This window comes from Colobus angolensis, unplaced genomic scaffold (assembly GCF_000951035.1).
Source record: "Colobus angolensis palliatus isolate OR3802 unplaced genomic scaffold, Cang.pa_1.0 Scaffold259, whole genome shotgun sequence".
NCBI lineage: Eukaryota > Metazoa > Chordata > Mammalia > Primates > Cercopithecidae > Colobus > Colobus angolensis.
The window spans coordinates 1,368,394-1,393,901 of NW_012115810.1; the positions used below are offsets into that span (position 1 = coordinate 1,368,394).

The following is a 25,508-nucleotide window of genomic DNA, read 5'->3' on the forward strand; positions in this document are numbered from 1 at the left end:
CCAGCCCGGGCGACAGAGCGTGACTCCGTCTCAAAAAAAAAAAAAAATGCAGGCATTTCTAAGTGATTAAAATGGACGCTAAGTTTTTTGTTTTTCTGTAGAAGTTGGCATACCTTAACTGGTTTTTATATTAAACCAGTTATGTTAAAAAACAAACATATATAGAGTGTGCCTATCTTGTCACTATGTTAATAGAAAATCGTTCAAAAGTTAAAGGAAAGAAAAGTAAAACCATTGTAATAAAAGATTTTGAGAACTGCGTGAGAGTTGTGGGGAGCAATCTGCATCATGTCTATTAGGACTGTCAAAAAAAGACAAAAAATAAACTATATAAAAAAGTTTATACGGTACTCTTTAGATGTTTTTTAGAAGTCTCTCATATTGTCAACTTATGTATTTTTTATATACAGTGACCTGTAACTAAAATTTTAAGAATTGAGTTCTTCTATTATCTTGTAATTAAGGAGGTAAAAACACAGCCTCTCTGGGTCTCTGTGTTTTTCATCTTAAAATGGATGATTTCCATCCAAAGATTTCTAAATTCTCTTTCAGCTCCAAAACACTATGCGAAACTATGGAACTATGAAGTTCCATTTGACAAATTTTAAGAACATGGAAACTGATTGTGCTACTCAGTGTTTCTGGTGGGTATCAGCTGTGCAACGAAGAGTGTTGAACAGTATGTTATTTCTTACCCTCTGGGAGAGTGGTCCCCACACTGTGGACTGCAGATCTCTGAGGAATATTGGACTTGTTGCAAAAGTTTCTCAAATTCACATGTGTATTAAACATATGTTTCTTTACACATATGTACTATAGATGTTTCTGATATATGTGGTGTCTCTTGTGATTAGAAAACAAACATACATCCATTTAGAAGTGTCATAAAGGTGTCACAGAATTCACCATAATTCTTGTCATTATTTTACCAATGGATGAGAAAAGTAAAATCAATATCTTAAATCTATGAGGATATTTTAATGCTAAAATAGGGTGGAATTCTTGTGTACTCACTGGAGGTACATTAGTTGCATTTAATGTGAACTATTAAGCATTGCTTTGGAAGATGTGCCATTAATATTTTTCCAGGAGATTTGGAATATTTTATTCCATTAGAACACTTAGTTGGGGTTATGGCTCCATTTCCTGTCAGAGTATTTGAAATATCCTGTTAGCTTACTGTTAGTAGTTGTCTTGGAAACTTCTTACTAAGGGTGATAGTAACTGCTATTTGTTGAGCATTTACTAAACACTGTGTGTGTGTGTGTGTGTGTGAGAGAGAGAGAGAGAGTGTGTGTCTGTGGATTATTCCCATTTTACAGATTAGAATATTAAGGCAAAAAGATACTAGGTATTTTGTCCAATACCTCATAGCCATTGACAGAGATGGGAATAAAAATTGGCCTATGTAACATCACCAAAGCCCACACAGTGCCTGTGGGAAAAATGAATTTCAGATTTAGCTTAATGTCACACACACAGCCCACAAGGAAATGCCTGACAATTACGCTTCTTGTTCTGAAACTGACATGTCATCATCATCACAGAATTGCCACTTTATGCCTCAGTTTACCCAACTTCAAAGTAGAGAAACATTTCATCATTTAATTTTACTTGCTAGGATAATGTATGAATTAGTTAATGCTTATAAAGAAGTGATTTGATGAGAGGAAAGCTCTATCTAAATGCTAAGTATTATTTATTATTCATGTAAGCATATTACTGTACCCTTCAATCACCTTTTTTGGATGTTTCAAATGGGCAATTACTGTCTCTTTGTGTAAAGCTTTAAAATTTTTTAATTTAAATTAAAAGTTAATCTAATTTAGGAAAACTCTGCCAGCTGGAAAGGAACACAGACTTTCCCCCTCCCCCTTTTCCAAACAAAACAGCAATTCAGAATAGACTGTCTTTTAATATAGTAATGTGCATAGGCTTTCCTGGGCTAGCGGTATTAGGAATGAGGGCTAATTAGTGATGGCTGTTTTGTAATGCTGGTAATCTATGTGTTAGGATTAGTGCTGATAATAGATCTGATTAGGTGGAATTAACTGATATTTAGAAGGATGGAGATTCTTTTGTTTATGAAATCTCCATTTTGGGGTTATGATGTGTAGCTGGAGTGGCCGAGTCCTTGAAATCAAGTTAACATGGCTTTCCCATAATACAGTGCTCATATGTGAGTAGAGTCAGGAAGCAATGAGGGTCATTTGAGCTCAAGAAGACCTTTACATCTTAAGGCCTCACTAAGAAGCCCTACAAATAGTGAAAATCAGAGTTCAAAGATCAGAAATGTCAAGTATGCTTTAAAAGGGGAAGACGTATTTACCTGAGCTCTTCAGTTAACATCCAGCAGTCCTTGATCGGAAAATTCTTTCTATATAGCGCTTTCCGTCACATGCCTGTTGACTCAAAAGTAACTGGTTTCCGTTTTAAAATAGAAAATAAAAAATGTATCATTGAAAGAAATCACTGTTTTAATTTCTCTCCCCTACAAATTTGCATGCTCAACCTTCCTTTTAAAGTAACCCTTTTTAAATATTCCCTAGCACTTAAATTTTAAGGAAGTATGCTTAGAAATCACATTATTCAGTTGCACAGTTTCAGTTGCCCAGCAGTATCAGTAAATCCTTTGGAGTGATTCCAGTCCCGTAAAAATTAGGGACCCCTTTACATTGTTTCCATATTCAAATGGAAATCTTTTTGCAAGTTAGTAATTAAAGTATTTAACCTCTCTCTCCCTCCATTTATTAGAAAACTCTTTTTTCTTTATTTTTTCAATTACGAAAAAACTGCTAAAGCCAATCAAGCATTTATTTTGATAAACCGCGTGTAACAGTCTCAGCTAAATTCTGCAAATACAAAAAAAAAAAAAAGCTAAATAATCACCCTGAGCAGATTTTGCGGAGACCTTGCTCAACCTGTTCAGGGATAATTATGCCGAGCTTTTAGTATGGGGCAAAGGAAAACATAAAATTAAGGCATGAAAGAAAGTCTACCTATTTTGAGAAAATACTGGGATAATTGGTACTCTCTTTATTACCATTTTATTATAGAAAGATATTGTCTTGCCATGAAATATAGGTTTACAGCAATGAAATAGTACTATTCGGGGTTGAAAGAATTTCTGTGTTAGATGGATTGATTTAAAATGTAATAAAAATAGCAAATTGCTAAATAGTGAATCGCTAAATAGTCAAGTTAGAGCTCATTATTTAAATGACTCCTCTTTCTTTTCTTTTTAATCATATGATGTTCATAATTGCTTTGTTTCTGACAAGTACATTACAGGGACTTTTTTCTTCTTTTTTCTTTTAGAGTAGCCTTTGGTTTGGAGCTACAACCATAACTTTCTTTGAGAAATGGAAACATCAGGAATGGTACCATTACATGCAAGGTGCTAGGAGTAGAAAGCAATAGACAGATTCACAATGTTATAAATGGTGGTGATATGAAATGTGACCCTGACAGTGGTTATGTGGTACTTGGGAAATTTACCTCTCTTACAGACTTTGTCCTTTTGTATGTGAAGGTGACACTGAACAGTGTGTCTGAACAGAATGATGTGTAATCTGTAGCTCTTTATATATTATCAGGGGCTGATCCTGGTTTTTGTGGAGCCTGAAGCTTGCACAACATGGGGGCCCTGTTTTAATGAGAACAATAGTACAACATTAAAAATGCAAAACTAGGTACAGGCATTGGAAGGGGCCAGTATTTAGTGAGGATCCCTGAAATTTCAGCTCCATTATGCATCATGGTAGATCTGTCTCTGCTAATTACATATGTGAAAACTGAGAATGGGTATTTGAAAGCTTCATTTGGACCAGGCTTATTCAATTTGCGTTGGGAGATATTCATGGCTGGGAGGACAGCACTGGTTCAATTTTTAGAAATTTTAACAAGTGCTGCTTTCCCAGCACTGATGGTACAAATCACAGGGCTGGGGGCGAGGTTGCAAAATCTGGATGACTCAGTTTCCAAAATTACAGTTTTTATACTTATATTGATAGTGCTTACACCAGAAGGTGCTAGCTCTTTGATCAAATACTGAATTGTGAGGAAATCAGATTCAAGTGTCATGTTAAAGTTAAAGTCCTGAAGGGAAGAGAAACCAGAGCTGACTAACCTGGTAAGAAATCTTAATAAAAATGGAGACATTTGTAACAATAATTAAGGCAGGGAAATGCTGATTGGTGTTCAGCGACTCTAGTGAGAAGCAAAAGGCACCAATAAAGCAGATATTCTTCATCTGGATGCCTTGCTTCCTCAATGAATCAGTCCCAAAGGGGCCTCCCTCATGCCACCGTATACTCTTCTGGGAGCTTTGTCGGCTAAAGCTTCTAATATCTACAATGGCTTCTCTTGTAGCACTTTGGTTTCCAGGGAACCATCCGCAGGTTCTACTGATTTGTCAGTATCTTTACACTCAGCCTCTGGTTGCACCAGACATTCATCTTCGGAAGTTGCAGTGTGGTTTGGGCCCTCCTGTGTCCAGAATATGCTTTGAATCAGCACATATTTATTGACTAACTGTAGGGTATACAACTATGGTAAAGATGATAATACATAATCTTACCTTTGGGTAGCTGCTTGCAATTTATGAAATACCTTTACATCTATTACTTTCCTTCCTTCTCACAATTCCAACAGGTAAGCAGGCTCAGTGCTGTAATTCACGTATTACAGAAAACAAAACTGAGATTAAGGAAATTGCTCCAGGTCATACAATTAAGCAGTTGCAGAGGACCTGAGCCCTGAGCTACTGACTCAATAGATATTTTCTTTTAACCATTACATGGACCTTGCGATTTATTAGGGAGATAAGAAATGCAATTTTTTCCCCTTAAATGCATGCGTATCTCTATATAGAGATATATTTCCTTAGTAATTGTACTAAAAGAAAGCATCAAGAAAGTGTCTAAATAAAACACCCAGTGAAGAGTGTGCTCCAGAATTATGAATTGATTAGACTTGGTATATGCCTATTAAGCACTTGGAGAGTACAGGGCACTGTTTTAGAGCCCTTGGTAATTGATGATCATGACTGTTGTTTTGAGCCCTGGGCCCTGTTTCAGTGAGAAGATAGAGCTATCAGAGGAAAAGCCATCAGTAGTTTTAGACACTAGACTTCTCTCTGCTTTCACAAAATGCCATCCCAGATTCAGAGGCATTTCTTACCTCAAATGGAACATCTTCACATACCACGCTGTTCCATTTCCCTCTTCCAATTGCCTCCATTGCTTGTAACCTTGACTGAACTCTCCCCTTTTTGCGTTGTCTATAAATCTGCTAGTCACCACTCCCACAACATAGCCTATTTATGACACTGCTGCAACCTAGTCTCTGAATTCTGGATTTCATCTTCTCTCATCCAGGCTGATGTGTTCCGAAACTAGAGCCTCCAGATCCATTCTGAGTTCTCACTGTGGCCACTCTGCGACAAATCCTGCTTCTTGTTATCCTATGAAATTATATTTCAGAGCCCTGCCCCAGTGTCCCCTTCCTTCTTTCTCTTCTTCAAGTGAAACTGCTCAAAGACCTCATTATTCACATGCTTCCACATCTGTACCCTTAACAGCATTCCAAATGATTTGAACAGCCTCACTTTTTTGTCAGTTACGTAGGAAAGTCTGCCTTCCTTATGTCACTGTGGTGAAATTATTTTCTCAATTTATTCTGTTTCAAAAAGAACAAGAAAGGTTCCTCCAGCATTATAATTAAACACAATGTCAGTAGTTTACTAGGTGCATGACTGGTGCAAAGTGAGAATACAAGGAATGATGGCTTTTCTGTATTTTAGAATCTGTTTCAGGAGGGGTTCTTCTTCTTCTTCTCCTTCCTTCTCCTCCTTCTGATTCTTTCCTTTCCAATTTTCTCTATCTCTTCTTCCAATCATAATTTCATACAGTCAGTCATAGGGTAACACAAAAAATAACATGCTCCTAAGTGTAGGTAAACTCACCTCACAAGCTTGGAAATGCAGTATAAATAAACCAAACTTTAAGTAGATATCAGAGCATGGTTATATTACAAATGGTTCATTCAATTTATAAACTGTTTTTTCATTCAGTCTCCTGAATATCAGGTCCCTCTAGTATACTAAAGTTATCTGATTTACCAAAAAAATTTATGTGCAGTTATTTGGCAATAACTCTTCTATTCAAAAATTCACTACAGAGTCTATTAAGATTCCTTTCTTAAGCTAATATAAAACTTTAATTGAATCTTAAGTTTCTCCCTGAATAGGAATTTTTTTAAACCTCTGTACTCGGGGAAACTGTACCATTAGAAAGTAACATGAATTTTTGCTTCGTTATTTTTTGTCTTTTTTTTTGGAAAGATGTTCTAAATGTAAAACAAGGTAAGAAAGTACATTCATGTGAACATGTAGATTCCAGTACACTTGGAATGCCCTACATTTGAAAAGACACTCACCTAAAGTTGTAATATTTTATATGGCTTGACCATTTTTGATGTTGACCTAACATACTTCCAGAGGGTAATTAGGTAGCTGTGTGGTTTTGAACATGTAAATCACTGACGTGTCACTTTTTAAGAAAAATCAGTATAAAATGGCATTTTTGCTTTTTGTGGTTTTTGAAAGCTACCACGGTTTTTAAACAATTATCTTAATTTTATAAAACCAAAACCATTTGATAAAACCATTTCTTCATACCTACCTTTCTCTGTTTTAACAACTAAAAACTTCTTTCTTGATTTCGGCTTCGTGAAATTTATGCTCACAAAGCTCTTAGATTTAGAAAGTTCCTGTTGCATAGCTATTGTTGGGTTCTCTGTGGAGTGTGCTTTCCCTCATTTATTCCTGTAGGGTTCCTAGTTGTAAGTTTAGGTACATTCCTCCCTAGAAGCAAGGGGAGGGTTTTCCCCTCCCCAGGGTGCCAGTGAAATTCTTCATTACTTTGTCAACGTGAGACTGCCTTGCCTAGAGAGACAAAAACGAACCAAATTTCCTTTCCATGTATTTTGTTTCTTCTCTGTTAAAACAAGAAAACTTTGTTTTCAAGTCTCCCTTTTAAGAAACGTCCTTCTTGCTGACAGGAACTTAAAATATCTGAAATGATTTTCGTGACACATTACTGGCAGGCTCTGGTGTGAAAATTCTGCATGTTTCAAAAGTTCCTCGGCAAGCAATTGAAAGGTAGAATGCGGGATCCTACACAAGGAATAGTTTGCATTGTGCTTAATTCTTCTGACCAGTCTACAGAAGTTCTATTTGCTTATTTATCTGAACTGTAGCATTAGGTGACTTTACCATCTTTCATGAACTAGGTGTATTCAGAGATTCAAATTAGCAATTAGCAAGCAGGGAAGGTGGTGTTCTACTCTGTAGCTCTGGTGACAGGGCGGGAGACTTCCACTCCCTTCATCCTTGTTGTGTGGGGTAGGAGGGATCCCTGGAAATAAGACCTGCATTGTCTCAGCTTCAGGGCCTCCCTGTCTTGGGGCAGGCATTCTAAAAGCGTAGCATTGGGAGAGTGGGAGTGGCGCCAGGGAGGGGGAAGGAGGGGGAGGGAGCAAAGGGGCAGGTAATGACCACAGGCTGTCTAGGTCTTCTATCTTTCTTCTTTCCCTAGTTTGCTATCTTCTTGCAATTCCATTTTCTTTCAATAATTTATTGAAAGTGTTCAGGATGGGCTGTTAGAGGACCTCCCAGGGAAGATGAGGAGAGGCAGAGAATAACATTAATTCTAACCAAAACCCCTATATGTTGGAGGAATGAACAGATCCCTTTCATAGAACTTGAAAATGAGCCTCCAGGAGGTTAAATAAGCTGCTTACAGTTTCACAGCTAGAAAGAGGAGAGGCAGAATTCAAAAGCACATCTTTCTCATTCCAAAGCTCATGTTCTCTGAGGCATACTCCATGGCGTTGGTGCACAGTGAGCAGGAAGGGTGTGCCCTTTTCCATCTATCTCCCTTTTTCTTTATCTCTTCTCAAGAAGATGATAGGGAAATAGAAGTGACAATGAAGATAGATTGGAGGGAGGGATAAGGAAAAATACCCATAATAATAACAATAAGCACATATGATTTCTCAGTGCAATTTTACGTGCTTTACCTATGCTGTAGTATATGTTGTTATAGTATACAACTTCAAGGTATAACTCTTATTATCTCTGTTTTATACACGGGAAAACCAGGCTCAGAGAAAATTACCTGCACGTGGTTCCATGACTAACTGGTGTGTCGTGGAACTACCCTCTAGACCCAAAGCTGCGGGATTTCAAAGGCTCTTGACCTCCTAGTGCTTCTCCCTTTCCTTCCGTCTCTGCCAACCTGGACTTGAAGAAAGTTGGGCTGCAGAAAGCAGGGATGAGGTACGGTGTTCAAGAGAAGTGTTTGGGTGTTTATGTTTTAGGAAGGAGGCATCACACTTTCCTTCACCTTTGTTTAATACATTTCACATTCTGACTTGCCTCTGAGAGGACCACTGTGGTGTGACTCTAGGGTGGGAGAGATGGACACATAGATAATCATGACACAGAGCCTGGGTGCGGTGGCTCATACCTGCAATTCCAGCACTTCAGAAGGCCAAGGTGGATGAGTCACTTGAGGCCAAGAGTTCAAGACCAGCCTGGCCAACTTGGCGAAACCCTGTCTCTACTAAAAACACAAAAATTAGCTGGGTGTGGTGGTGCATACTTGTAATCCCAGCTACTCGGGAGGCTGGGGCAGGTGAATTGCTTGAACCCAGGAGGCAGAAGTTGCAGTGAGTCAAAATCCTGCCGCTATACTCCAGCCTGGGCAATAGTGAAAACCTGTCTAAAAAAAGAAAAAAGAAAAGAAAAAGAAAAAAATTATGACACAAATGTGCTTACTGCTGTGTCAGGGAAAGCATAGGCCTTTAATAAGAGCTTAAACTCTGTTAATCCTCTGTATCTATATCCTTGTCTCCAAAATGGGGATCATGGCTGGGTGCTGTGGCTCATACCTATAATATTAACACTTTAGGGAACCAAGGTGTGGGGATCGCTTGAGCCCAGAAGTTCGAGACCAGCCTGGACAACATAGTGAGACCTTGTCTAAAAAATAATAATAATAATAATAATAATAAAATTAACCAGACACTGTGGTGTGCAAATGTAGTCCCAGCTACTTGGGAGGCTGAGGTGGGAAGATTGATGTAGCCTGGGAGGTTGAGGCTGCAATGAGCTGAGATTGCACCACAGGACTCCAGCCTGGGCCACAGAGCGAGACTTTTTCTTAAAAAACAAAACAAAACAAGACAACACAAAAACAATAAAACAAAATGATGATCATAACACTATCTCACAGGATTATAAGAAGGAATAAGTGACACAGTGTATGTGAACTTTCCTGGCACTCTCTCAAAATTAATGTTGAATCTCCACAAAGTGCTCTGAGAATATGAAAGAGGAGGCATATAACTCCTGGATACCTGCAGCAATATTTCATCCAAGAAAGTGACGTTAAAGTTGGACCTTAAGTGATGAGTATACGATTGTGAGGTGGGAAAACGGGTAGAATAGGATGGCTATATTATAAATGGCTAATTTATAAGCCATTTACTTTTTTTCTAGCCTGTTTCATGGGGTACCAGGAAACATTCTGAGGTTGAGAAGCACTTCACTGGATTTACTCCTAGTTTTGTTGAAATATATGATTGTGGTATACCACCTAACATCTGCTCTTATTAAGAATTTTTCCCTAAGTGGGAAACTACTGTTACCGTTAACAGTCTTCTTCTTTTTAGATCACTGTTTCCTTTAGTGTCTTCATTCAGCTTCTTCATCCAAAAACACTGTTTTTGTTTGTTTGTTTGTTCGTTTTGTTTTTTTGAGACAGAGTCTTGCTCTATTGCCCATTCTGGAGTGCAGTGGCACGATCTTGGCTCACTGCAACCTCCACTTCTCAGGTTCAAGAGATTCTCTTGCCTCAACCTCCCAAGTAGCTGGGATTACAGGCGCATGCCACCATGCCTGGCTAATTTTTGTATTTTTAGTAGAGACCCTGGGGTTTCGCCATATTGACCAGGCTGGTCTTGAACTCTTGACTTCAAGTGATCCACCCACCTTGGCCTCCCAAAATGCTGGGATTACAGGCGTGAGCCAATGTGCCTGGCCACGCTATTTTTTAAGAATCCAAGATGTGCTAAGCATTTTGCTGGTTGGGAAAATGTCTTTGTTGTTGAGGAACTTATAGTCTTTTGGGTAGACAACAGACTTATGAACAAGTAAACCATAGTATGAACTACTAAGTGCTATAATTACTGGGAACATACATTTTAGTCTGTCCAGGATGGTCACAGTTCATACCTATTGTTCTGACATAATTACTAATAGTCGTCTTTCATTTTCAGATGTGTGCTGATTGGGACAACAAATTTTATGGTTACATGAGTTAAAGTGCGTGTGTGTGTGTGTGTGTGTGTGTAAGATATCTTGCGTGTTCAATGAAGAAATGACAGGCCCTAAGGAATCAAGGATGATTTTCTTAGAAAAGGTGATATCTGAGCAGCGTATGATGCCGAGGGCGTTACTAGTAAGAGAAGGTAGGGATAGGAAGCGGGGAAGTGCATTTTACATGAGCTAGAGATACATATGGGCATTAGGTAGTCAAGAGACAATAACAAATCACAAGTTCCATGTGCCTGGAACATTGCTGGGTGGGGGATTAAGTAGTGGGAAAATTTTGTAGGTGAGTAGGGAAGAATGAAATCAGAATTTAATGATTTAGGAGCAAATGAAAGTTGAGGAAGCTGAGATGTCAAATATAGATACCTTCTAAGGAATTTAAGGAAAAGAGTGACTGTGGTGGTAGTTTGAGATGAAGAAAGATAAAGTTTGGACATTCTGAACATTGACAGTTAATGTCAGAAGAGACACCAAGCTCAAAACAGAAAGGGATGCGTGAGAGAATTAGATCCCAAAGGAAGAGGGAAAAATTTAGTCTGGGGCCCAGGAGAAAGGGCTAGCCTATGAATTAGAGAGACCAGAACAGCTGGGTGTGGTGACGAACACCTGTCATCCCAGCTACTCAGGAGGACGAGGTAGGAGGATTGCTTGAGCCCAAAAGTTTAAGTCCAACTTAAGCAACATAGTGAGGTCCTCATCTCTAACACAATTGTTTGAAAGGAAAAGAAGGACCATAAGATGATGGAGGTAGAGAATTTACAGGGTAGGACTGGGGGAGTATCTAACCTGACATTTTCTTTATTTGGTGAAGTAGTAAAATGATCGAGCACAGCCATTAAAGGACATGGTCAATGTTTTTGCTCTTAATGTAGATAATGGCTATGTGATCTTGACCAAATGACTTTACTTTCCTGGACCTCAGTTTCTTCACATGTAAAGTAAGAGACTGGATTGACACTTTCTATGTTTCCATCCAGTGCTAAGATCTGGTTCTGTGTTTTACTAAAATGTCATGAGAAGGCAGTTCCCTGCATCCCTCCCACCCTCCACCCTTGCTTGCCCCATCCTGTAAAAGAGGAGATTCCATTGCCAAGTAAGTTAGGGTTATGGTTAATTGGATTTCTTTATCATAGGACCTCTCGGAGCCCCTAGAATGCTAATAGGTATTATGAATATTGAAGAGGAGGTTATAGTACACAACATTTCCCTGATTTAACTGTATAATCCAGTGTTCCATAGAGCATATCATGAGAAACATTGATTTAAGCATTTATTCTCCCTTGTCATTTGTAAAAAATTCTATCCCAGGTTGGTGGGGGCAAAACAAACATTTTGAATGGCTGTTGTCTCTGGTGAGCACGCGTCTTTGCTTGGAATATGACGTAGTTCCTTCCACTCTCAGAATAAAAAGCTCCACCAAACCTAGACATACAGAATATTGATAGAAATAAAACATGCAGCCCCATGTAGGCATGAGATGGTGGCAGAGAGCCGATGGATGCTCCAGCTCTTCCCTTGAACAAGCTGAAAAGACAGAGAGCCTTGTTTACAGCTCTCAAACGAAAGACCCAGAAATACAGGCCCTGTGTTACCTGTATGATTTCTAAAGTTCCGGAACAGCTAAGGAAAGGAAATACAGAGTAATGTGACTCAGTTTGTTGATGTGGTATTTAATCACTCTGGTTTATAATACCATCTAACACATATGTTTCTTATCACTTCAGATATATTCCAATGTGATATTTAATATATTTAGAAAAGAAGAAAAATCCCACTGGCAATAATGAGTTTCTCCCAGTTATGAAGTAATATGTTCTATTTTCACTACTATTCCCTAGCATGTATGTGTTCTTTTTCAGTTCTCTTTTCTAACCTGAATGATTATTGTGTGTGTTTGTGTGCCTTTTGTGTGTGAGTGTGTGTGTGTGTGTTATCTGTAGGTTTCTTTACTGATGTAACTACTCTAATTTTGGTTCCTTTAAATTGTGATCATCATGAGGGAAAAGGAGTCCTTCCCTGATAATTCACATTTTGTGATGCCTTGTAAAGTGAACACATCATTTCAACAGATACGCTTTTTTGCTGATTCACTCATGAGTCTTTATATTGTACAAAGCCCTATGCTAGGTGCTGGAGGAAGTGAGAGAATGGGACCTGGTCTCTGTCCTTTTTCTTGTCTTAATCCTTCTCACTCTTGCAGTTCCTCCTCAGGATCCAACCCCTTGCTTCTCACTCCTCTGGTCTTTTTAGCTATCCCTTTCTCCACTGAATACACACACACACACACACACACACACAGTACACAAACACGTATATCCCACTCTTGACTAGATAAAGGGTCTATGCCGGTTGTGGAATCTGCTTAGAACTGGAGGCAAAAGTCAAGGGGATTTGCTTTCACTTGGAAATTAGAGGTGTGGTTTCAGGTGGTTGGTGACCAGTTCACATAGCTCTGGTTCACTCTGCCCTGCTGCCTGGAGTTGCCTTCAGTTTCCTTAGGTGAAAATGGGTCATGGGAAGATGCTGAAGTTGCAGTTAAAGGAAGTACCAAGGCGCTTGCCTGACTTTTTTTCTACAGCTACAGTTCTTTTAGGGACCACTTATTGCATCAAGGTTGAGCAGAATGTTGCACACATATGTGACTTCTTTTACTTTTTCTTCACAGATTCTTACACTGTGTTTGCCTTCTTGTCTTCCTCACTCTCTCTGGTACAGAGGTCGTAGGTTTCATTTGATTACATTTTCGTTCTCTGTTAAACTAGGCTGGGTCACCTTGCTCCACACAGCTATTTAGAATTTGCTCATTTGTTTTTTTTTCTTTTTAACATCTCCACTGTTAAAAGTTAATGCTTTCTCCTTTTATTTTCACAGACTGAATGTCAGAGGACATAACATTAATAGAAGTCTGTCTCCTCTATTACCTTTCAGGAATAGACATTCAAACCCTTTCAGAAATCATAATCTTCAGTAGAAAGAAATCTATAATAGATTGGCAACTTTTTAAACATGTTTTCCTAATACTCTCATAGCTTTCAATTTGGACTCTTTCATTTAATTGAAGAAACATTATTAGCATCTTTGCCATGCATAAAAATAGATTATGTTTGAAGCATATGAAATGTTTCTAGCTCCTTAGAAGAAAATACATTGATATCATATGGTTACATATTGTTGAGCTTGTTTTTAACACCTTACTTAGAAGCCTAGCTATAAAACAATTTTACCTGGCCGGGCGCGGTGGCTCACGCCTGTAATCCCAGCACTTTGGGAGGCTGAGGCAGGCAGACCACGAGGTCAGGAGATCGAGACCATTCTGGCTAACACAGTGAAACCCTGTCTCTACTAAAAATACAAAAGTTTAGCCGGGCCTGGTGGCAGGAGCCTGTAGTCCCAGCTGCTCTGGAGGCTGAGGCAGGAGAATGGTGTGAACCCGGGAGGCGGGGCTTGCAGTGAGCCGAGATCTCGCCACTGCACTCCAGCCTGGGCCACAGAGCAAGACTCTGTTTCCAAAAAAAAAATTAAAATAATTTTACCTCTGAAAGGGACCAACACCTCCTACTGGTACTTCCAGTTAATCTCCTGGATGCTTCTAGAAAGACTGACCCTTTGCTTGTTTCTTACTGAATCATGTTCCTATGTATAATATTTTATCCAAATAAATGACAATACAAAATCCTTTTGCTTAAACAAGGTTAGGACTATAAAATATTTCAATTCATTTTTTAATTTTAATAATTTTGTTCATAGTTTTCAGTAATAATGCAAAATGGAACATTTTATTTTTGTGAAGCTTATCATTGTTTACTAAGACGGTATTGTTAGAAAAATAATCTTTTCCCTAGGCATAACAAAACAAATGTTTAAGATAGATTTGATTGAGCATTTAAAATTTTTAAAGATGAGCTTGCTTCTGGGTCTTTATTTCTTGGAGAGAATCCTTGGAAACAAACTTAAAAAGATTTTGATTTGTCTTTTCTTTGGACAGAACATTTTGTTCTTTATTCTAATTGCAGATTCCTCTGGCCCTGGTTATAGTACATATTTTCCTCTTTCCTTAATCCACAACTTCCACTCTGCTTTCTGTTTGTTTTTAATGCTCAGAAGGGTTAATTTTTGCCTCGATTCCTAAAAAGAGAAAGTTGATTGCCACTAACCCATTTTAGTGTAGGTAACATGAAATATTTGTTAACCAAATTAAATCTGGCTGAATTGAAGTGCATAACTATTCATGGAAGGATGTCACTCTCTGACTTACTGGTGTTAGTTTCGCTTGGATTAATTAACCTGTTGTGATACAGTCTAGGCATACTAAAGTCACTGTTTAAAATAGGTCACATCAAGTAGCAGAGCATGAAAATGTCCATCCTTATAAACCAGGGGTGGCAAACTCAGGTGTCTCCTGGAACTAGCCTGGTTAAAAATGAGTGAAGGAGAACAGGTAGCAAGATTGTTTCCCATATGTCACCATGAAGCATCAGCAGATTGTTGACTTGTGAAAATAAAGGCAGAGGGTTGCCAGATTTTCTTTTCTTTCTTTTCTTTTCAAGATATAGCAGATACCCCATTTTAATGTAATTGTATCAATGTTTTAAATTAGGTAACTAATCAAAGATTTTACAAACACTGTGCTGTCTGTGTTTTGTATGTAGGCTGTCAGTTTGTGACCTCTGGAAACCCCATCAATTTGAAAGATAAATTTAGTCTTATATTAAAAACAAAGTGCACAGCGTTCTTAATTCTGTGGTCAGTGGCCAAAGGTCCATTTCCTTTGGGAAGAAGTTTATTTTTGACTCCCATGATCCTCACTCTAAGCAAAACACTGAAAGTCTATTTGGGCTGATAATTTACCCGATAGCCTGTTGAAAAATGTTAAGTTGGAAGTCAGTTCTTCATATTGTCTGGTTAAATCTGCAGTCTTAGTGTGGACTAAATCTATAGTTTAAAAAATCATGGATCATGATAAGGCCTATTGGGTGAGAATGCCCCCCAGCCCCCTAACATACACACACACAAATTCCAATGACTTTAAAATTATAAAATTACATTTTTGGTATATCTCTTTCTTAGCAACACTGTGTTCTTTTCCATCTCTTTAAAATGTGCCACAATTAAATATATATAAAATAATCTTTTATATATTTATATATACTTGAGCCGCTCTTCAGCTTTTACTTCTCTACATTACATAATTCAGACTTCTTTAATATTCACATATATCCTGTTTTATATATTTTTAAATGTGTTCTGTACTGTTGCCTAGACTGGACTGATATTGTTAATAATCATACCAAATGCCAATGCATTACATAACTGCTTTATTACATCTTATATATTGTGTGTATTTATCTAGATTAGATTGCTTTTTACAAATGGTTATATCCCAAAACAGCATTAGTTTTTTGTTCTCACCCAGCTCTATGGCTTTTTGGAACATTTGTTTCTGCTGCTGGAGATTACTGTTCCGTTGTGTTATTTCTCCATAAATGTACAAACGTATCCCTATACTTTATTTGATTTTTAAATGTATATTCAAGGTGTAACCTATTGTTTTGAACTACAATTATGTCCATTCCTGAGTTATCCACACCAGCTATCCCTGGTGTGATGTCCTCTTTGAAATTAAGTATCATGTGTTTTTTCTTTATTGAAGGCAGTTAGCTTGAGTGTTTAAGAAATACTGGCCTCATCCTTGGGGAACACTGTAGTAGGCTTCCTTGACATTGAATCATTGATAACTGTTCTTTCATAGGCCCAATTTGACCATCTGATTTATGTTCTATGTATCTTAACAATTGAGGGGTACTGACATAACTGGAAGAAAAGTGCACATATTTTAATGTTGGCATCACCCAAACCGAGGACATCTTTAGCTGCTAGATTGAAATTATTTATAATTTTGGACTTACTTCATGGTACCAAGTACAAGTATTCTAGTTACATTTGTGGTTTTAGAAAGTATTGCCTGCTCATTTGGATTGGAGAACGCAAAATATAACCCTGTAGCTATTATGTGGGTTTGTGACACTCCCATGGGGACCTTGGGCTCATAAACCAGCGAATGGATTATATAATGCTGCATAAATGCTGTATTTTTCATCTGACAGACATAATCTTGATCCTATATTTTTATGTTGCCTAACTGCTTCAGAATACCACTTTTGAAGCAACCCATCAAAATGGAAATTGCTTCTAAAACATGTAGCAATAAATATTGGTCAAGGCTCTGTGTAATTCAGATTGACTCAATACTTGAACACTACTCGATTGAAATTCTCTACTGTTTTTTAAAAAAGGTTGATAATTTCCATTTTATGGTATTGTTTGATCCCTTTCTTTGTTAAGCATATATTTACTTTGTTAAAATTAAAATTTTATTTTCTGATTTGTCTAAGGCATGCCTGATAGTCAAGCATTTCAGTAGGTATAGATAAAATATTGAGAACTTATATTAAAAGTTGAACCACATGTGGATCAAGACATATATGTGATATAGATCAACAAATATATGTGGTATCTATGAAACCAGTCATGAGGAGATGAGCATCACTTTAAAACTTGCAGTGTAGAGCTCTGTCTCTACCATGTTATTTGAAAGACTTGATGCCAGAACTATGATTTTGCTCCAGCCTCTCATAATCTCACTGTGTGAGAATGTGTGTGTGTGTGCGTGTGTGTGTGTATGTGTTCATTTTTGTTTTTGAGATAAGGTCTCAATTCATCATCCAGGCTGAAGTGCAGTGGTACAACCATGGCTCACTGCAGCCTCGACCTCCCAGGCTCAAGTGTTGCCACCCACCTCAACCTACCAACTAGCTAGGACTACAGGTGTGTGCCACCACACCTGCTAATTTTTGTATTTTTTCAAGAGATAGGGTTTTGAACTGGCTGGTCTTGAACTCCTGGGCTCAAGGAATCTGCCAGCTTTGGCATTGCATAGTGGTGGGATTACAGGCATGAGCCACTGCACCTGGCCTCATTGTTGTATATTATCCGATATGCTATTCGCTTTACAAATAATTGTTAGACCCTGCTTGTCCTTTACTGAAAACATGACCAAAACTATCTGATATTTACTACCAATTTTGTTGAATAAAGGAGGAATCTAGAGTTGTTAACTTTGGCTTTAGGTTCTCCCTCTTGTGACCAACTTTGAATTATCTCGGCTGGGTAGTCCACAAACAATGCGTTCATGTTCTCTCCCTCTTACTCCCAAGCCTCTGTAGCTCCCAACATTCACTGCGTGAAGTTTAAACTCCTCTTCTAAAACTATGATAACCTGGTCTCATCTTCCATCTAAGCAGCTATTTCTTTTTAACTTCTCCATAGATATACTGTACACACATTTCTCGATTTTTGCCTTTGTCTACTCATTGCAGTCTTTGTCATTTTCTAATGCCAATATCAAGGCTCATCTGACGATCTTACATGTAACTGTTTTAGGCTGCTGATCTCCTTCACTTCTAATCTTTTCCACCACTTTGTGTGTTACATTCAATATAGCTCTCAATTAGATTATGTCTTCATTTTGTTTGCTATTTTATAATGTGATTGTCAGGCATAAGACCACGTCTTCAATTCCTGAGTTCCCACATTCTGAGCACACCATAGGTCTCATTAGATACTCATTTCACTGGTGATGGATCTCCTGGCTCTTTTACATAGAGTATCTTTTATAAGCAGGCATGGGCATAAAGACATTAGTTTTAAAATGCTTTACTTCAGTAAAGAGTGAATGCCATATATATATATATATGTATCTTCTTTGTGAAGTGAATTGTGTGCTTTGGTATTTTCTGGCACATTTTGTTAATGGAGACTAGTAAAATACATCCTTAGAGATTTATTGAACATTTCTTTTGTGACATATAGTTGCTGTGTAATACAGTTTTTCCTGAGAGTTAATACTTCACTTTGTTAAGCATCTATGTATTGACTCCTAACTTAACTCTCAGGGATGATGCCTTTCTGTGGTCCTTTGTTTAGGAATGTTGGTCTTTGGGACCCAAGATATATGAGGACAATCATTCTTGATTTTACTTTGCATGTTATTATTCATTTTTATTTTTACTTTGAAAAACAGGAATTTTACTAAAAACAGATTATGAAAAATGAGTTAGCATTAGGATAAAATATATATATATACTCTAAAATTTAAGTTTGCATTGTTAATTGCAATGCAAAACATCTTGTTCCCTAGGTAAACGTGTACTTAATCAAATGGCAAGTAGAATAAAATGTAAACTAATTGCCTTTGTGACTAAATTCTCTATTCTTGACTGTCTTCCTCAAGAGTAATTCTTTCATGTGAAGTCAGTTGACCAGTCTCAGTTACCTCATTTTGGAGTGAAGTCTAGCACTCTGAAAAGGGAAAGATAAATTATTCTTTGGGGAGCAATGCAGTTTACTAAGCTGTGTATGAGGCCTGAGGTCAGGTGACCCGACTCTGCTCAAATTGTCAAAGGCAAGTGTCAATTGACAGTGTGTTCTGCTCTCTAAACTAGCCCTCAAAGCCTAGTGGTTGAGCTTTCAGTTATCATTTCTTCTCCACTGCTCTGGAGAAAGGTTTTGTTTGTCTTGCTGGCTAGTGCTAGTACTCATTTAAAAAGTTTAGACACCACTCCTTCGATAGTATATCTAGAAGAATCTAGGGTGGGCTTGGAGGGCAGAGGAGAAGAAGTTAGCGATCCCCTGACACAGTTTTATGGCTTTGAATACCATTCTGTTTCTTTTCTCCTCTAGCCCTTCCAAATGCCTCTGAGAATCATGATTTAAACTTTATCATTTTGATAATACCAAAAGAGATGTCTCTGGAAGCATGTAGCTGTGCGTGTGTGTGTGCGCGCGTATGTACACAATCTCACACATGCGTCATAATATAAAATGTGTAAGTATTAAGTAATGACTGATTATTTTGAATAATAACACTCTTTACAAATACGTATGTCTTCTGCCCTTCAAAGCACACTTAGCCTCCTGCTTGGGAAGTGCTTTCTGTCTCATGGCTTTCTTCTGATCATGTTTAATTTTGGTAACACTTATCACTTCAAAAGGAAATATATATATATATATATATATGTATATGTGTGTGTATATATATGTGTGTGTGTATATATATGTGTGTGTGTATATGTGTGTGTGTATACAGGTATATGATTTGGGAAAATAGCTAAATGTCACTGGGAGCCGGGCCTAGTAAATGAGATACTGTTAGAATTGATTCAATACAATTGATAATATTTGGTCTCAAAACCAAGTTGTAAGTATAAAATAAAACTAGTGTTCTTGTGTGTTCCTAACTAGAAATATATGTGTAATGTGATCATCTATATAAGGCAGTCTCACCCACACTTCTCACTGCTTTACAGTTCCCAACTCTGCTTTATATAGCAATGAAACTTCAGGTATGTTGTTGCACTGCTCATCAAAGTACCACTTTTAGAAGATTGTACTTGAAGAGTTTTTAAATAGCACTAGAAAGACTCTGCCATGCCACAGAAAAGCTTTTCCCCACATTAAGTGTACATTTAATCAACATTATGGCAATTACAGCTCTACTAGAAGTCCTTCACCCTCTGTTTTGTGGCAAGAACTTTGTCTAGGATAAAACTGTCATGAGTAGAGGTAATTTAAAATTCATCCTCCTTTTATTGATGTCAGAATATGACAGGGTGGGGTGATGGATACCCATCTTTTTCTAATTGAAGCAATCTATTCTAAACTTCAAAGATACCTTGTTAGAATTCTCGTTATTTAAAAAAATGTTATGACACCATTTCTCAGTCATTGCTTTTGTACTATTTCAATAATCTCCTTGCATATACTGATTGAGAAGCTGTTATGAGGCTTAATGCCAAATTGACGAAGTCCAAATTTGATGACTCTCCCAAATAGTTTTGTGCCCTTCATAGATTTTACATGTGTTTTTTTCTATAAATCTGCTTTTAAAAAAGTTTATTGTTGTCTTCAGATGTTTTCATGATATGTTCACTTAGTAGTTTATGCCACATGTCTTCAATGAAGTTCTAGAAACCCATTGCTGAGAAAGTGAAGTTCTCTTTCAATATCCATAATGAAAGCCAGTTTATCGGAGAGCACACCTGGGTTTGGCTTCCTAGTTATTCCTCCAGTAGCATTGTATCGCGTGTCTTAGGAAAAACTATTTGAAGAGCTCAGATATACAAATTAAAGTATTCTTCCACTTACTTCAGATAACGATACTGCAAGATCGTTAATATTGACCTAGAAGAAGTCCAGCTCAGCCTTCTGATTGATGAGCTGTGGTGGCTGTGAATGCTAACATAACCTTAATCTAAAATCATGAGCCCCTACCATGGGAGGTAGTAGTTCCTCTGAATGCTACACAGATCATGTCACTTTTGAAGTCATGGTTTTTGTCTCGGAGTGCCTATGCCCTAAGAGGAACATGGTCAAACATGTATTTGTCTAGAAGATGTCAGAAAAAGTGATCTGAAAAACTTCTGTCTGAGAGATTATTAAAGTAACTTAGAAAATTGTTTTGGAAATAGGAAGAGAGGCCTCCAGGAAGATATATTAACAGTTTTTCTTTATCTGAAGAGCTGTTGCCAACTCATTACAAAAGGGTAGAACAAGGAGTACAGATTAATTTGAAAAGCATTTCTGATTCTGAATTAAAAGTCTAATTGTAAAAGAGAAGGTAGCAATGAGAGAGTATAGTCCCATACCTAGCTAAGTAAATGCAACTGTTAGGTATTTATGGAATAGGAAATATGACTCTCATAGTCATCATGGACCCAATCTTCAAGAAATTTACAGTTCGCCAGGTGCGGTGGCTCATGCTTGTAATCCCAGCACTTTGGGAGGCTGAAGCGGGTGAATTACAAGGTCAATAGCTCGAGACCAGCCTGGCCAACATGGTGAAACCTTGTCTCTACTAAAAAAAAAAAAAAAAAAATTGCCAGGCATGGTGGCTTGTGCCTTAATCCCAGCTACTCTGAAAGCTGAGGCAGGAGAATTGCTTGACCCTGGGAGGCGGAGGTTGCAGTGAGCCGAGATCGCGCCAGTGTACTCCAGCCTGGGCAACAAGAGCAAGATTCCGTCTCAGAAAGAAAAAAAAGAAAGAAAGAAACTGACAGTTCAATAATGAAAATAAGCATTTCATAGTTCTAATAAAACTAGAAAATAATGTTTTTATTATATTCGACTGATAAAGCCCTGTGGTTCATAGAGTAGAAAGTGATCACTTTGAGTGGATAAACATGTACCTCTCCCTCTGAGAGCCTAAAGTGGGGACATGTACCTGAAAACTAGATTGTGTTCTTGAAAGAGAATATGGAGAGCCAAGCTAGGGAAGAAAAGACCTGAGATCTTATGGGTTAAATTCTATCCCTGGGACTTGGACGTGTTACCTAACTTCTGGGTCTCCATTTCCTCATCCAGGAATACAAAATTAGACTGTCTGTTCTGATCAAATAATAGAACTATTGTTAGAATCTAGCTTGATAATATTTGTAGAGGATTTTAAAAATACAAAAAGGCTATGCAAATATTAGGGACTGCTGTGACTTAAAATTTCATCTCGCTTGCTTTTGCTATGTTTAGGCAGAGTAAATGCTGAACTTCTCTTGACTTTTTGTAATACCTTTATAGATACTAAATAGTATTTCAAGATAGGAATGCCTGAATAATATACTGTTTACAAGTCTCTGAAGTGTGTGTGTGTGTGTGTGTGTGTGTGTGTGTAAAGATAGTTTTTGGACAAACATCATAATGATCCTGTAATAATGATGTATGATAAAGGAAAACTCTTGAAGTATAGCATTTACACACATACTTAAAAACACACGTTTCTCATTAGTGGAGATTTTATCATTGATTTTCAACACTGGGAAAACACAGAGATTGTCTTCTTTGGAAATCCCATAGAGATATGTTGACAGGATGATACAGGAAAAATCATGTTATGTATAACTTTGTAGTAACATGATTGGTGTTTAATATTAAGCAGAGTATGAAAAAACAACCTTAACAAAGAATTAGCTAGACCATAAAAACAGCAGAAGATAGTTGATTAAAACATGTGCTCTAGGCCTGCCATTACTCCCTGCCCTTCTCTTTCAGTGGTTCTCAACCTTGGCTGCACATTAGAATTACCTGGGGAGCTTTAGAATTACCTGGGGAGCTTTAAAAATCTCAATGCCCAGGCTGCACCCCTAATCAATTAATTCAGAGTCTCCAGGGGGTGAGAATCAGTTATCAGTATTTTTTAAAGCTCCCCAGGCAATTCCAATGTGCACCTAGTTTGAGATCTACTTCCCATATCTATCTGTGGTACCATATTGGATTTACAAACTGGAATGCTAGTTTTGACTCCTTCTTTGTCTCCTTTCTCTCTATTTAATCTTACTGAGTTCTGCAGATTCTCCCTCTGCTGTATTGGTTTGACCCTTCCTATCCCCAGTAATGCTAGCCTAGCCTAGGCCTTTATAGCTTAATATCTAGTTTTCTTTTTCCAGTCCCTCTTAAATGGTGTTACCAGTCACTTTCGAACAGCAGTCTTTGAAACAACAATTTTGTCTTTTCGCTTAAGAACTTACACTGTTTTAGCATCCTAGAATTCAGGATTTTTGTAATCAACCTCTATTTACAAAGCTAATCTTCTGATATCTCATATTTCCTATTGCAACACTTTACAAGTAGAAGAGAATTGAGGATTCAGAAAGATGAATTGTTTTAAAAACTATTTCACTTGTAATCCTGGAGGCTTTGAGGCATGGACTGGGGAGGAAGAGGGAGAAAGATGTTCAACAAAAGGCATATTCAGGCTATCTTTTCTTCCAACCTAAATGTCTCCCTTTAGCCAGAGCAGATCCTATATGGTGCCTTAATATATTTGGGTTGTGCTTAAGATTTCATTAGAACAGAAAAGAGTTTCACTGCTAAAAGTAAAAAAGAAGAAGAAGAAACTTTGAAAACCACTGGTGGCTAATCCTCTCATTTCACAAGGGAGGAAACTAAGGCTCAAAGAGGTTAAGTGACTCATCCAAAGTCATATAGCTGAAATGTACCCTTTGTTCCTGCTAGCATAGTCTCTTCACTTTCTCTGAAAAGTAAGAAGAAATGTCATGCTAGCACTTGACACAAGGCCCTATACATACAGGTGTTCGGCAAATATTTGTTGAATGAACACTTGAATGAATGCTATTTCATATTTCTGTTTCTGTTCACATTGTTACTGTAACAAGAACGCCTTTTAAAAAAATTCTCACTTTCACCTATAAAAGCAATCATTCAATGCAGGTCTCATCCTACTTCTGCCTCAAAGTCTCTCCTTATAAGCCATGACTATAAAGGTAACTTATTTGATTATATTTAAACCATTTTAAACTGTCCTATTCTGTAATTATTTTCTGGATGTGTCTTTTCTCCATAACAAGATTGCATGTCTGTTCCTTGAAGTGCGTGACTTTTGCCACGTACTCCTCCTTTTATATCTCCTCCAGCATAGACAAAGCTTAATAAATACTTGTTGTGTTGGATTACTGGATTGCCTGTGGCTATAGCCTATTGTTTTATGCTCCTGCTAATAGTAATTAAAACACACTAGAATCAAATATCATATCCCAAAATATGAAGTTGAATTTGTACTCAGTTTAGGAAATGCTCTTCTGTTAGAGAATGAAACAAATGGGATTTTTATATCCTCAAATTCCTTTTCCATTAAAGTAAACTCACATTATTTTCATTTTAACCTGTTTTTTGTTTGTTTGGTTTTGTTGTTGTTGTTGTTGTTTTAGCAAAAGATTGCATCAGGAAAAGAAAGTAGATGAAATAATTTGGTGTCTGCCATAAGTTTTGTCCAGAGGTCTCTGAGTATTCGCAGTCTTGGTCTCTTAGCACACCAGCCCCTGAAAGCAAGGCCAAACTGCAATTTCATGGGAAATACACTTGGGATATGTCCAATCCAGTGTGAGCCAACTCACACTTGCCTTCCTTATTCAAAGCCACATTTCCTGGCTGGACTAGTGAGAATTGTCTTTTGAAGAAAAATGAGTGTTTCTGGATTGGTTTCAGGCGCTTTTATTCACAGCAGTCATTCTAGCATTCTCCACAGCGTTCTTCAGAAGCCAGTAGGAAAAGTGATTCCAATGCATGATGCGTCCCTTGGAAGCTTACTTTGATGAACTTCCCAGTGAATGTCCACACTCTTCCTTAAAGTTTTACACATACACAGACACAAAGATATTTGAAAACATATTTGCCCTTCAATATGCTTCAAAATTGTGCCAGGCATAGAGTCATTATGTGTTCCTTTGCCTTGTATGTATTTCTGTCTTAAGGAGTCACTTTTATCTTCTTAAGAGACAGGGTCTCATTATGCTGCCCAGGCTGATCTTGAACATCTGGACTCAAGAGATCCTCCTGTCTCAGCCTCCCATAGTGCTAGGATTACAATTACGAGCCACTGTTCATGGCCACCAGGAGTCACATTTTGAAAAAGATAAATATATATACAATATTGTCAAAAGTAAAGAGAAAAGTTGTGGTATCATTTGGAACCTATTTCTTCCTCTGTAAAGTGAGGAATTTGGGCTACATGAACTCCAAGGACCATTCCAGCCTATATTAAGCAAGCAGTTTAATGAAGTGTTTAAAATCCTTAGTATTATTTGCTTTAATATAGGATTATTTCCATTCATTCACTCGCATTCAGGTATTTGTTCATTCAACAACTATTTATTGACCCCTCCTCAGAAAAGCAATAAAACACTTAAGAAAATGGCCTTAGATTTTGACTTGTATTTGAATTCTAAAGTTTAATTGATAAGTGAACATGGGCAAGTTACTTAACTTCTCTGCATTTCAATTTTGTAATCTGTAAAGTGATCGTAATAATAGCACTATTGCTTAAGGTCATTGTGAGGAATATGTAATTCCTGTTAGTACCTTAGCATAGTGTCTGGCACATGCCATATGTTCAAATAATATGTTACTATTATAGCTTATTCTGTGCTAGGTAGGCTGATAAGGATACCAAAACTAAGAGGGTGTTTTTTGTTTTGTTTTGTTTTCTGTTAGGGAGCTCAGAGTCTAATGAGAGGGGAACATATATGTAGGTACAATTTTACTA

At 37.6% G+C, this 25,508-nt stretch overlaps 1 protein-coding gene across 1 annotated transcript in view; it reads left to right on the forward strand.

Moving 5' to 3' along the window:
* Positions 1 to 25,508, forward strand: part of FIGN (fidgetin) — a 128,981-nt gene that overhangs the window by 30,421 nt on the left and 73,052 nt on the right. The gene's annotated exons all lie outside the window — the stretch shown is intronic.